Genomic DNA, 13,383 nt, shown 5'->3' on the forward strand with positions numbered 1-13,383 from the left:
CCTATCTAGCACCCCTAGCTGGTAGCTCCCTTTATGGCCACTGGTCCTTCTCCTCTTTCCAGCTCTATCAAATGTTTCTATTGTACAATCCCCAAAGATAGAGAAAGACACTAAATATGACGGTGAGTTACCTGAGAGAAGAAAGAGTTGCAGAAGTCCTTCAAAATCTTACCAAGACCAAGTAGAATGAAAATATTATCAGAGCTGAGAAATAAATACTTAATGAATGAAAGATAAGCTTATGACATAAATATCATTATTATATTCTACACTTTACATATATCACATTATAATATTTTACAGATGAAGATACTAAAACCCTAAGACTCCAAGTGACTTGCCTCAAAGATCCTTACCGTTAAGAAGAGGAAGAGAAAAAACTCAAACTTAGATCTGATTTCCAAACTCACGCTTTTAAAAAAGTTAAAACAATGTAGCTCTACACTAGTGTTTCAAACGGTAGGTTATCATGCACAAGTACATCTAAAATCTATTTAATGGATTGCCAATCAATGTATTTCAAAACATGAAGTAGAACAAAGAAAAACAGAGTACATTGTGGATGGCAAGGGTTGATATTATTTGGGGTTTTTTTGGTGAAGCTTTACATACACATACACATGTACACATGTGGAAAATTCTTAAAGAGATGAGAATACCAGACCACCTTACCTGCCTCCTGAGAAATCTGTATGCAGGTCAAGAAGCAACAGTTAGAACAGGACATGAACAACAGACTGGTTCCAAATTGGGAAAGGAGTATGTCAAGGCTATATATTGTTACCCTGCTTATTTAACTTATATGCAGAGTACATCATGCGAAATGCTGGGCTCGAAGAAGCACAAGCTGGAATCAAGACTGCTGGGAGAAAGATCAATAACCTCAGATATGCAGATGACACCACCCTTGTGGCAGAAAGTGAAGAAGAACTAAAGAGCCTCTTGATGAAAGAGGAGAGTGAAAAAGTTGGCTTAAAGCTCAACATTCAGGAAACTAAGATCATGGCATCTGGTCCCATCACGTCATGGCTAATAGACGGAGAAACAGTGAAAATGGTGGCAGACTTTATTTCTTTGGGCTCCAAAATCACTGCAGATGGTGACTGCAGCTTACTCCTTGGAAGGAAAGTTATGACCAACCTAGACAGCATATTAAAAAGCAGAGACATTACTTTGTCCACAAAGGTCCATCTAGTCAAGGCTACAGTTTTTCCAATAGCCATGTATGGATAAGAGAGTTGGACTATAAAGAAAACTGAGCACTGAAGAATTGATGCTTTTGAACTGTGGTGTTAGAGAAGACTCTTGAGAGTCCCTTGGACTGCAAGGAGATCCAACCAGCTCATCCTCAAGGAAATTAGTTCTGAATATTCATTGGAAGGACTGATGCTGAAACTGAAACTCCAATACTTTGGCCACCTGATGTGAAGAACTGACTCATTGGAAAAGACCCTGATGCTGGGAAAGATTGAAGGAGGGAAGAGAAGGGGACAACAGAGGATGAGATGGTTGGATGGCATCACCAACTCGATGGACTTGAGTTTGAGTAAGCTCTGAGAACTGGTGAAGGACAGGGAAGCCTGGCGTGCTGCAGTCCATGGGGTCGCAAAAAGTCAGACATGACTGAGTGACTGAAATGCACACATGTGCACACATCTGCATTGGGTGTGCATGCGGTGTGCACCAGTGCTTGTGTGTGTATGTGTACACGCACACTGCTCTACATTAGAAGAAAAGTTTGAAGACCCAAAACATGAGAGCATCTTGGGGAAACAAAATGTTGTTTCAGACCAATAAGTAAGTTAAAAAGCTGATACAAAGATCATTCTAAGAGAAAAATGGTTTTTATGATATGTTCATTTGAATTTATGAAATAAAATTTCACAAATTTCATAAAATTTCAAAAATAATTTTCATTTCAGATGAGTGTTGTGATGTAAATAAAATGAATGACATTGGCACAAACAAGATTTCTTTATTTTTAAAATACTGGCAGAATCACAGTTAAATGACATCTACATTTTGAGTTCTAAGAAGGGTTGTGGTATAGTAGACAACACACACATTAGGGAACCCAGTCCTGTCTCTCCATTACTGACAATATAATTTAGTTTCTTCACTAGTATGAAATGGGGACATTTCCACTCTGCTTACTTCAGATAGCTACTTAAAAGAGAATATAAAATAATGTATGTTTCTGTTTGAAATCTATGAAGTAATATGCAAGTGTAGGTTAGATGCAAAAAGTAATAAATTAACACATATTCCTAAGTCTTTCCTTCTGTTTTCTATCACAGAGATTTCGTTGAAGGATGATAAGCTGAACTGAGTATTTTTTCTTTCATGAAATGGACCACAAGCAAATGGCATTCTAAAAGTCAGATGTCCAAATCGAATTTCACTGGGCTAAAATCATGGTGTCGGCAGCACTGTTTTCCTTCCAGAGCTTCTAGGGTAGAACAGTTTCTTTGCCTTTTCTAGCGTCTAGAGGCCACCTGCATTCCTTGGCTGGTGGCCCCTTTCTCCATCTTTAAAGCCCACAGCACAGCATGTGCAAACCAGTTTTGAATGTTTGGGGTCTAACCTATAATGTTTACCTGGGCTGGGAAAATTATTAATTTAAACAGAAATGATTATTTTAAAAAGTGTTTTGAATTCTGTGTGCTTAGACACACACACACACACATACACACACACACACACACGTGTTTAATGCCCTGCTGTCTGTGTGTGTGCGAGCGTGTGTGTGCTTAGGCACTCAGACGTGTTTACCTCTTTGCAGCCCCATGGACTGTACCCCACCAGGCTTCTCTGTCCAAGGGATTTCCCAGACAAGAATACTGGAGTGGGTTGCCATTTTCTGTTTCAGGAGATCATCCCAACCCAGGAGTTGAACCCCTGTCTACAGCATTGGTAGGTGGATTCTTTACCACTTAGCCACCTGGGAAGCCTCATTTTTATTCTTTAGAATTCTAATGAAACCAAAAAAAACAGATGGGAACCTGGTCCCTTAGTAGCCATCCTGTCAATAATTCAAAGAACTGCTATTTTACTTCTCAGTTTTAACTCTCTTAACTTAAATGTCATTTTCACATGGTCTCATTTCTTTGGTTAATTTAATTTTATAAGAAATGATAAATTATTTTAGTATTTGACTTGTGTTAAAGAAAGACATCTGACTTACCATGACACTCAAAGACAGAAAATTACTTGAGCTACTTATTCTAATATCATGGTTTAAAGCAATTTAAACATTAAAAGTCAGCAGCAAATCATTTAAATAATAACTAAAACTTATTCAAATTTATACTCATGTGTTAGGCTTGGCTCTAAGCTTTTAATTGCATTACCTTATTTAACCCTGAATTGAACATTATGAGTTATGAACTACCTGGTGATTCTAGAAACAAGACTCCACTTCTATAATCAAGACAAAAGCAAACTATATGGGCCCTGTTTTATAATTTTATTTCACTTTCTTTAGACCTCAGTTTCTCATCAACTGTTATTTGGTATTTTTTAGAATAAAAATATCTCAGCCTTTGATAATAAGTCAGCAGTTAAGGAGAAAAATGATTTCCTCTAGGCCTCTACACTTACAATGTCTAAATGTGTCAAAATTAGAAACGAATTCCACAGTGAGTTCTAGACTGCTGTATCATGTACATGCCAAACTTAGTTGGTTAAGCAGGTTCAGTGTAGTTGATCCTTTAAGTTATATATAGTAATAAAATTCTTTGGTTCTGAAATGACAAGTAATGAGAGTATAATTTCCAGATGATTTAAAGAAAGTATCCATGAGATGAAGTCTCTTCTTTGTATATTTATCACGTTTAACTTTTCAATCAACTCATCTTGACAGAAAACTTTCAAAACATGGCTCTTTTCCTTCTGACATTGAATTTAGCAAGACTGGAAGCAGGGGAAGGAGTCCACATCAGAATTAATCAGCAATCTCTTTTTTAAAAAATGAAATGAAAAAACTCCCCTAGTAGGACAACCTGAATTGGATATGCATTCAGGGGTAAAGGGTAAAATTGAAGTGAGAGAGGGAAAGAGCAGCAGGATCTCCAAGGGAAGGAAGTAAGGCAGGAGAACAGATTCTTAAAAGGTCCCACACGGTTCATTCCAGTTGCACCGTGTCCTGCTACTGTTAAACCTGGCACAGAGTTTTATATGAATATAGACTAGAGAAGGCTTAAATTCAATAATTAATAACTGAATATCAGTTATTCAACTATTTAAGCTGTTTTGTACATGCATTATATGCCAAGCATCATTCTAGGTACCAAGTCTACATTTCAAGGTACCCATAAAAAAATCTAGTAATGTTATTAGGGAATTAATAATTAATCATCTCTCCCCCCATTTTACAATTTTAATTAAAAATAAGCCAAATTTGGCTTACTGGGCTCTAAAGGATTATGGGAAGAGAGAGGAGGGAACCCTCAGACAACAAGTTAGCTTAGAGCAGTCCTCTAAGAACCGCATCATCATTCTGTTTTACATCATAATAAAATGATTCAAGGCTATAGTTTTTCCAGTGGTTATGTATGGATGTGAGAGTTGGACTGTGAAGAAAGCTGAGCACTGAAGAATTGATGCTTTTGAACTGTGGTGTTGGAGAAGACTCAAGAGTCCCTTGGACTGCAAGGAGATCCAACCAGTCCATTCTGAAGGAGATCAGCCCTGGGTGTTCATTGGAAGGACTGATGATAAAGCTGAAACTCCAATACTTTGGCTACCTCATGCGAAGAGTTGACTCATTGGAAAAGACCCTGATTCTGGGAGGGATTGGTGGCAGGAGGAGAAGGGGACGACAGAGGATGGATGGCTGGATGGCATCACCGACTCAACGGACATGGGTTTGGGTGAACTCCGGGAGTTGGTGATGGACAGGGAGGCCTGGAGTGCTGCGATTCATGGGGTCACAAAGAGTTGGACACGACTGAGCGACTGAACTGAACTGAACTGAAAATGATTCTTGCAATTTGCATTTGGTATCAGTTTCAGATTTGTCTCAGATGCACTCACTGGCTTAGTCAGTTTATCCTTTACACAATCACAAAATTTGTTTCTTTTCACAATTGATTGTATTTTGTGTTTCCTGTTTATCTTCTATGAGAAACAAGGTTTCTCATGAACAACAGTCAAATCCATTCAACCTTGTAAACTCTACACCTAACATAGTACCTGGAACAAGAGGAAGGCCACTGCAGTAATGTTCTTACAATGAATGAGCTAATAAATAGTATGTGCCATGCAGAGGTAAACAAGAGTTTGCTTAATTCACCCAATAACTGTGCATTTTGTCAGTGAATGAGACAGGTGCACAGACAAGTCAGGAACAATTACATCCACCTTTAGCCTTTGGAAATACAATCAAGAAAAGTACACTCTATGAGGCTGAAGTTGGTTAACATTAACATGTATAAGAGCAAATTAGACTCTGAGATAAATATTTAAAGTGGTTTTTCTCAACCTGAAATTCTTGGATGTGCTCTTAAGGATCTCTGAATTCTCTGAGAACTTTTTTAATTTAGCATTTTCATGCAAGTGCCAATCTTAAAGTTAATAGACATATATGCTGGATCATCTGGATAATCACATTTAATTAAATATCATCAGGCAATTTCTTGTTCTCATATTCGTGATTGATTCCATTTAAAGGAACATGAATTTTAATGCAGTATTTCTGAACCTGAAGCATACAGATAGATTCTCAAGGTTCTCAAAATAGTCTCCTTCTCTAAGTAGAAGAAATAGGGCCTCAAGAGATGGTTTGTAAACATAACCTAATGAAACTTGGGTTGTTCCATTTAGAAAGTAAAACAGATGCTTGAGGAGGCAAGATAAGAAGTACTCAGCCATAAAAAGGAACAAATTTGAGTCAGTTGTGAGGTGAATGAACCTAGAGCCTGTTATAGAAGTCAGAGAAAAACAAATATAATAATCCATATATATATGTGGAATCTAGAAAAAGAGTACTGATGAACCTGTTTACAGGGAAGAAATGGAGATGCAGACATAGGGAACAGACTTGTGGACAAAGCAGGGGAAGGAGAGAGGTGGGACTGACAGAGAAAGTAGTAGAGACATCATACACTATCATGTGTAAAAGGAAGCACGTAGGAGGCAGCTGCTACGTAACACAAGGAGCTCAGCCTGATGCTCTGTGATGGCCTAGAGGTGTGGGATGGGAGAGGGGAATGAGGCTCAGGAGGGAGGACCCTGCATATATAATTATGACTGATGGCGGCTGTTGTTCAGCAGAAGCCAACACAACATTGTAAAGCAATTATCCTCCAATTGAAATAAAACAACCTTCATAAGCATTAGAGGCTTTACTATGTCCCAGAGAATTGTAAATTACCTGAAACGAATAATGACAATATTGATCATACTGGAAGGAATACACTTGTTAGAATTTATCCAGAATTTGTCCATCCAGCTACTCTAGCTTGAGTGAAATCAGTAACTGTGGCCAGCCCAACTTTTTTGTTAACTTCTATCCAACTGCAACTGACACAGCCATAATTTGGTCCCCTGAATAAGTGTGTGCAACACAGTGGGTTTTCTCCGATATCGTTTTAGCCTAAAGTAGTCTTGCTTTGAGGAAGAGAACTACATTGTGAACGTTACATATATGAAGTACATAGACAGTGATGAGCATGTACCCGGCATGCAATAAAGTATTACTTAATACCACAGGTGTTATTTCCCATTTCATGACTGGGTAATATGAGATTCAGAATGATTTAGGAGAATGGCTCAATATCCATATTTATTCAATTATTCACTTAGTGAATATTAATTGGAAAGCTATTGTGTGCCAGGCCTTCCAGCAAAGTACACTTTTCACTGAACAACACTGAAGCTTAGATTTTAGCTTATAAATCATCCTTTGTGAGCTGGTTCATATAAGTCAGTAACCATATTTAGATTGCTATGCTTCAAGGACTTCTCTTTTTAAACCCCTTAATTTTCCTGTGCTGTTAATGTTCCAAGTTTTCTGTTTGTGGGTTGTGCATTCATTCCTTTCTGCGTTTTGCTAAATTGTTAGCTCTGGATACAAATGGTTAATAAGAATATAGTGCCTTCTTTAGAGGTATAAAAATCCCACTAAAAGGAGTCATTAAAAAAGGCTATAGAGATCATAGCTAGTTTTTCAGGATGGGGAACACATGTATACCTGTGGCGGATTCATTTTGATATTTGGCAAAACTAATACAATTATGTAAAGTTTAAAAATAAAATAAAATAAAAAAAAAAAAAAAGAAAGACCATTGGGGGGGAAAAAAAAAAGAGAACTTGAACAGCAAATCTCTTAAGCAACTTCTCTTTGGTTGCTTTGGATGAGAAAATATTTTCTCATCTCCCTGATAAATTGCTTCCTTCCATCCCTACTTCTCTCCCCTGCCTCCCTTGGGCACTTTGCTATCTTCCTTCATTCCTTAAGGGAAATATCACATCACACGTTCTCCAATAAACCTCTTTCCCAAGAGCAGTAGCATCCTTCTCTCACCCCAGCAATGGGTTTGTATACATGATCAGGTGCAGGGTTTGATATCAGATTGTCCCCACCACACCCTCTACCCTACACAAAGTACTTGTCTTCTTTGTATCGTTGGTAACTTTTTTTGGTGGTGGTGGTGGCAGTGAAGGGAGTCAGAAGAAGGGAAGAGCCATGGATTACCTTTTCCAAGGTGTGCCCTTATGAGCCCTTATTCATCTGCATTTTAGACTGTTTTATCCTACCCTGAAGACCTTTCATTTCTGAGGGAAGAGGCTGAAGAAAAAACAGTGTGGTACTAAAATCAATCACCTACATCAAGTTATACACCTGTACAGACACAGGTTCATCAACGACAGGTAGCTCCCGATCATGTCCGGTTCAATGGACAACCACATGGAGCTGCTGAATTCTCTTCTGCATGTCTGTTTTCCTCATTTCTAAGAATCCGAAGAAGTTACCATCTGAAAACAAGGTTTCCTTTTCTTTCCTACTCCTTATCCCTAAGAGAAGACTTTGAAGACTAGAGATCCTAGGATTTGGGGTTGCTCCTTTACAATCATCAAAACACACACACACAGAAGGAGAAAGAGAAAATTACGAGAGTAGACAGGCATGGTAAAGGCCTGGAAAATGTCTATAGAAACATGGGAAAAGACTGGAACTAGTGATTAGCAAAGAAAGAGACTGTTAGACTAGGAGTGGGCAAAAGCTCAGCTACTGCAAAAGGGCTGGCTGATTTTTAATGGCACAAGGAAAGAAACCAAGCAGAAAAATGACTAAGCAAGAATGGCATCTAAATACATCTCACTTCACAAACCACCTGTGTTTGGTTGCTGTGTGTATCTGAACAGCTCTATTGAATATATGTTTGGATAAAGATCTTCCCTCTCTTGACCCTCCACAGCCAAAATCAAGGCAGGACTCCAGAGCTCTGTGGGCTCCTGGTTAGACCCCCCACTACCTCACATCTTTTTCCAGACAACTTTCACAATCTCACCATCACTATCTGGTTGGGACCATATAGACTAAATTTAACAAAACTTAGCATACCCTTTATCTTTGTGTATGCCAGTCACCAGGTCAATCCTCTTCCCTCCAAATGCAACCCCCATACGTGTCCCTTTTTCTGATCATCTCTGATCACCTCCCATATTCTGAAACTCTTACACAAGGTCTTCTAGAACACATGCATGTGGTTATTAGCAGTGCCTTAAATCTCTTCTCTAAACATTCCTTTTAACCTTTGTGTTCTAATTGAAACACAAAACCACTGCTTCCCTGAAGTCCACTCAATATTATATTCATCCCCCATGCCCCAGTTAACCACTGGACTTGGTGGAGCTGTGCTGATGCTTCTTGCTCCTCACTGCTCTTCAAAACTATTTTTCCTTCTCCTTTTACATAAATCTCCAGATGCCATCAGCCTGTATCTTTCAGATTCCATCCTCATCTCTTGAAGATTTTAGCTTCTAGTTTATTGCCACTTTTTCCAACAAATATGAAGGTGGTTTTTCCAAAACCACAGTCAGGTTCCTGATTTCTCTATCAATAATGTTTCCTTCTCTCTACCTCATCTACTCTCTCCACAGTCATTCCCAGTAACATAATCTTCCTCCAGGATTTCAACTTCAAGTATTGAATCTGTTCGCTACCATTTACTCTCTTGCCAATATCCTGACCCAAATCCAGCAATCCTTCAGTCCCTGACACCTAGAGTTTGTTCACCTCTTCACTGTGTCCATTTCTTTCCTCACGCAGCCTAAATTCCATGCATAATCTTTATAATTTTATTCATTCCATTGCAGGTATCCACAGTTGGCTTGGCCTTCTCTAGCTATACCACACATGCTTAGCTGAACCACATTCCTGGTGATGGACCTCTCCATCTGACACCACGTCTGAATGCGGCTGCAGAAGAACCCATGCATACAAGCTTGCTCATCATGCTGCCTGGCAATCATACTCTGTTACTGTTTCTCCCATTCCCCTAGGTGATTATTTCACATCTTCTCTCTCCTCAATCTCCAATACTGCCTCTCTCCCATCTCTCCTCTCTGCTGATGACCTTCATTCAGATTTCACTAAAAAAAAAATAGAAGCAATGGAAAAGAACTTCCATTCCACATCCAGCTCCGAGCACCTCATCCAAAGTGCTTCTTGCTTTTTTATCCATAAACCCTTCCCTTTTCCTGAACTATCCCTGTTCTTAGCAAAGGCCAAATCCCCATGTGTATACCAGGCCCCATCCCCTTTTACCCACCTTAGGACAGCATCCAGCATTTCTCTCTTCTCTCTCATGCCTCATTGACTTCTCCCCCTTCTGCTTATTTTTTCCATTAATGAGACAAAAATGCTATAATTTATCTCATATTGTTTTTTAAAAAGCCTCTCTTGATTCTACTTCCTCTTCCAGCTGCCTCCTCCGTTTTCTCCTTCCCTTTATAGAGTCCATGCAGTAGTATCTGGTCTTCCCGTTTCGACTGAATCAACTCCAGTCAGACGTTTACCCCACCAGGCAACCAGGAAAGCTTTAATCAAGTCATTAGCTATCACCACTTTACTAAGGCTCTTGTTCCCTTCTTCAGCTTATTTGAACAGTGTTTTACAGAACATTTTTCTCCACCTGAAAATAAACCTTTCACTTGGTTTCCTGGACACCACAACTCCAGGTTTTCTCCCACTTTTCGGGGCACTTTCCCCCTTTCTCCTTCCCAGCTCCACCTCATCTTCCTGACCTCTAAGAGTTGGAATGTCCCAAGGCTCAGTCCTTGGACCTCTTCAGTTTTCTCACATAATTTTCACATATTGTTTTGGTGACATGGTCCGGTATCATGGCTTTATATAACATCTGTAACACTGAATGCTCCAAAATATGTATCTCTGGTAAAAAGCTCTCCTCCAAACCCAAGACTCATATGCCCAACTACATGCTCAACATTTTGGATATCAAATAGATGAATTGAACTTATATTCACAGCTGAACTTATGATTATTTCCTTAAACCTGCTAAAATCACATTCTTTCCCATTTCAGTTAATGAAGCTTTTAACTTCCACTATCCTTGTGACCCCAACCTTCATCCCCAACTCCTGTTGTTTCCACTCATTCTACTTCGCTGCTTGGCAACCATTCACTTTGCAGGCGGTGCAGTGGTAAAGAATTCACCTGCCAAGGCAGGAAACACGGGAGAGTCTTGGGTTTAATCCCTGGGTTGGGAAGATCCCCTGCAGAAGGAAATGGCAACCCCTCCAGTATTCTTGAGTGGAAAATTCCATAGACAGAGGAACCTGGTAGGCTACAGTCCACGGAGTCACAGAGACTCAGATACGACTTAGCAAATGAGCACATACACACACAACCATTCGGTTACCCTTCATCACTCTCTTCCAGTCTCTGAGATGATTATTTCACAACTTCTCTCTCCTCTCCAGTAACAAATCTTCAACCCTCATTAGTCTCCTTACAGCCCCAATCTTCATCCCCAACATCTCTCTTTGGCTCTCAGACTACATTAAATCCATCAACAACATTTATCAGCTCTATCTTAAAAATATATCCAGACTCCAACCACTTCTCATATCTCTCCTGCCTGATGCCTTAGAACAGAACACCTCATCTCTCACCTAAAGTATTAAAGAAGTGTAACTAAGATCATGGCATCTGGTCCCATCACTTCATGGCAAATAGATGGGGAAACAGTGGAAACAGTGTCAGATTTTATTTTCCGGGGCTCCAAAATCACTGCAGATGGTGATTGCAGCCATGAAATTAAGAGACGCTTACTCCTTGGAAGGAAAGTTATCACCAACCTAGATAGCATATTCAAAAGCAGAGACATTACTTTGCAAACAAAGGTTCATCTAGTCAAGGCCATGGTTTTTCCAGTGGTATTGTATGGATGTAAGAGTTCGACTGTGAAGAAAGCTGAGCACCAAAGAATTGATGCTTTTGAACTGTGGTGTTGGAGAAGACTCCTGAGAGTCCCTTGGACTGCAAGGAGATCCAACCAGTCCATCCTAAAGGAGATCAGTCCTGAGTGTTCACTGGAAGGACTGATGCTAAAGCTGAAACTCCAATACTTTGGCCACCTCATGTGAAGAGTTGACTCATTGGAAAAGACCCTGATTCTGGGAGGGATTGGGGGCAGGAGGAGAAGGGGATGACAGAGGATGAGATGGCTGGATGGTATCACCAACTCTGTGCACATGAGTTTGAATAGACTCCGGGAGTTGGTGATGAACAGGGAGGCCTGGTGTGCTGCGATTCATGGGGTCGCCAAGAGCCGGACACGACTAAGCGACTGAACTGAACTGAACTGAATGTATGCTTCTGTGTAAAGAGTAACATTCCTTCTTCATAAAGTATTCCAAAGCATTTCCTCCTTCTGCCCTTGCTCCCTTTCAGTTTAAGGGCTACTTTTCAACATAAAGTCAGTTTATGCCCTGTCTTTGCTATTCAGTTCAGTTCAGTTCAATCGCTCAGTCGTGTCCGACTCTTTGGGACCCCATGAATCGCAGCACGCCAGGCCTCCCTGTCCATCACCAACTCCCGGAGTTCACTCAGACCCACGTCCATTGAGTCAGTGATGCCATCCAGCCATCTCATCCTCTGTCGTCCCCTTCTCCTTTTGCCCCCAATCCCTCCCAGCATCAGAGTCTTTTCCAATGAGTCAGCTCTTCGCATGAGGTGGCCAAAGTACTGGAGTTTCAGCTTTAGCATCATTCCTTCCAAAGAAATCCCAGGGCTGATCTCCTTCAGAATGGACTGGTTGGATCTCCTTGCAGTCCAAGGGACTCTCAAGAGTCTTCTCCAACACCACAGTTCAAATCAATCCTCTTCTCTCAAATTAAAGCCAAAGTTCCTGAAATAGCCTATATGCTCTTTGGTGCTGCCTCAGATTCTCCCCTGACCTTCTCTTCCCCTCCATCATGCTACTCCAGCTACACTGGTCTTGAACATGCCAGGCACACTCCTTCTTTGGGGCTTTCTCTCTGCCAAGGCTTCTTTTAAAATGCACTGCCTGGGATTGACATATATGCACTATTGATACTATGGATAAAGTAGATAACTAATGAGAACCTACTGTAGAGCTTGGGGAAGTTTACTCTGTGCTCTGTGGTGACCTAAAGCAAACCCCCAAAAGAGGGGATATAAGTACTTAGAGCTGGTTTCCTTTTCTGTACAGCAGAAACTAACACAACACTGTAAAGCAATTACACTTCAATAAAGAGTAAAAAATAAAATAAAATGTACTCCCTCCAAACAAAGCCGAGTTTCCTTGTTCAACTCTTTCAGGTCTTCTAACCATCCTGCCTTCAATAATATGCTGCTCTCCATCCCCCCTCCCTCTCTTTGTCCTGGCTGTATTTTTCTCTCTGTCATCTACTGCCATCTCTCTTCCCACATATTTTACTTTTTCCCTTGGTGACCATCTCTGTCCTCTCAGGCAGACTGTAAGCTCCGTGAGGGCAGGGTTTCGCCTCTCCCTTCATGGCACCAAAATTCTGCCTGCCACATAGGAAACACACAATATGTGCTTGAATAAACAGATAAACAAATGGGAAGCTTGCATTCAGACTGGCAGAAAGACTGCTATGAGGGTAAAATCTGAGATGACCTAGGGAGGAATGAGCGACTGCCTGCTTGGTATGTTTAAAAATCAACATCTTTTAAGTCATAGAAAGCAAGCACTGAAGAATATTCTTAGAATATAAATTGTTCTGTTCAGTCTAAATCACTTAGCAAAGTACTTAAGAAGACAGTCACAGGAATAATCTGCAGGAAGCTACCCTTGGGAGTTTTTAAATGAAAAGTGTGAAAGTGTTAGTTGCTCAGTCTTCTCTGACTCTATGCTACTCCATGGACTG

At 40.3% G+C, this 13,383-nt stretch overlaps 1 protein-coding gene across 25 annotated transcripts in view; it reads right to left on the reverse strand.

Annotated features, from left to right (window-relative positions):
• Positions 1 to 13,383, reverse strand: part of ANK2 (ankyrin 2) — a 700,765-nt gene that overhangs the window by 193,773 nt on the left and 493,609 nt on the right. The gene's annotated exons all lie outside the window — the stretch shown is intronic.

The sequence above is a fragment of the Bos mutus genome, chromosome 6, assembly GCF_027580195.1.
Source record: "Bos mutus isolate GX-2022 chromosome 6, NWIPB_WYAK_1.1, whole genome shotgun sequence".
In the NCBI taxonomy this organism is placed as follows: Eukaryota; Metazoa; Chordata; class Mammalia; order Artiodactyla; family Bovidae; genus Bos; species Bos mutus.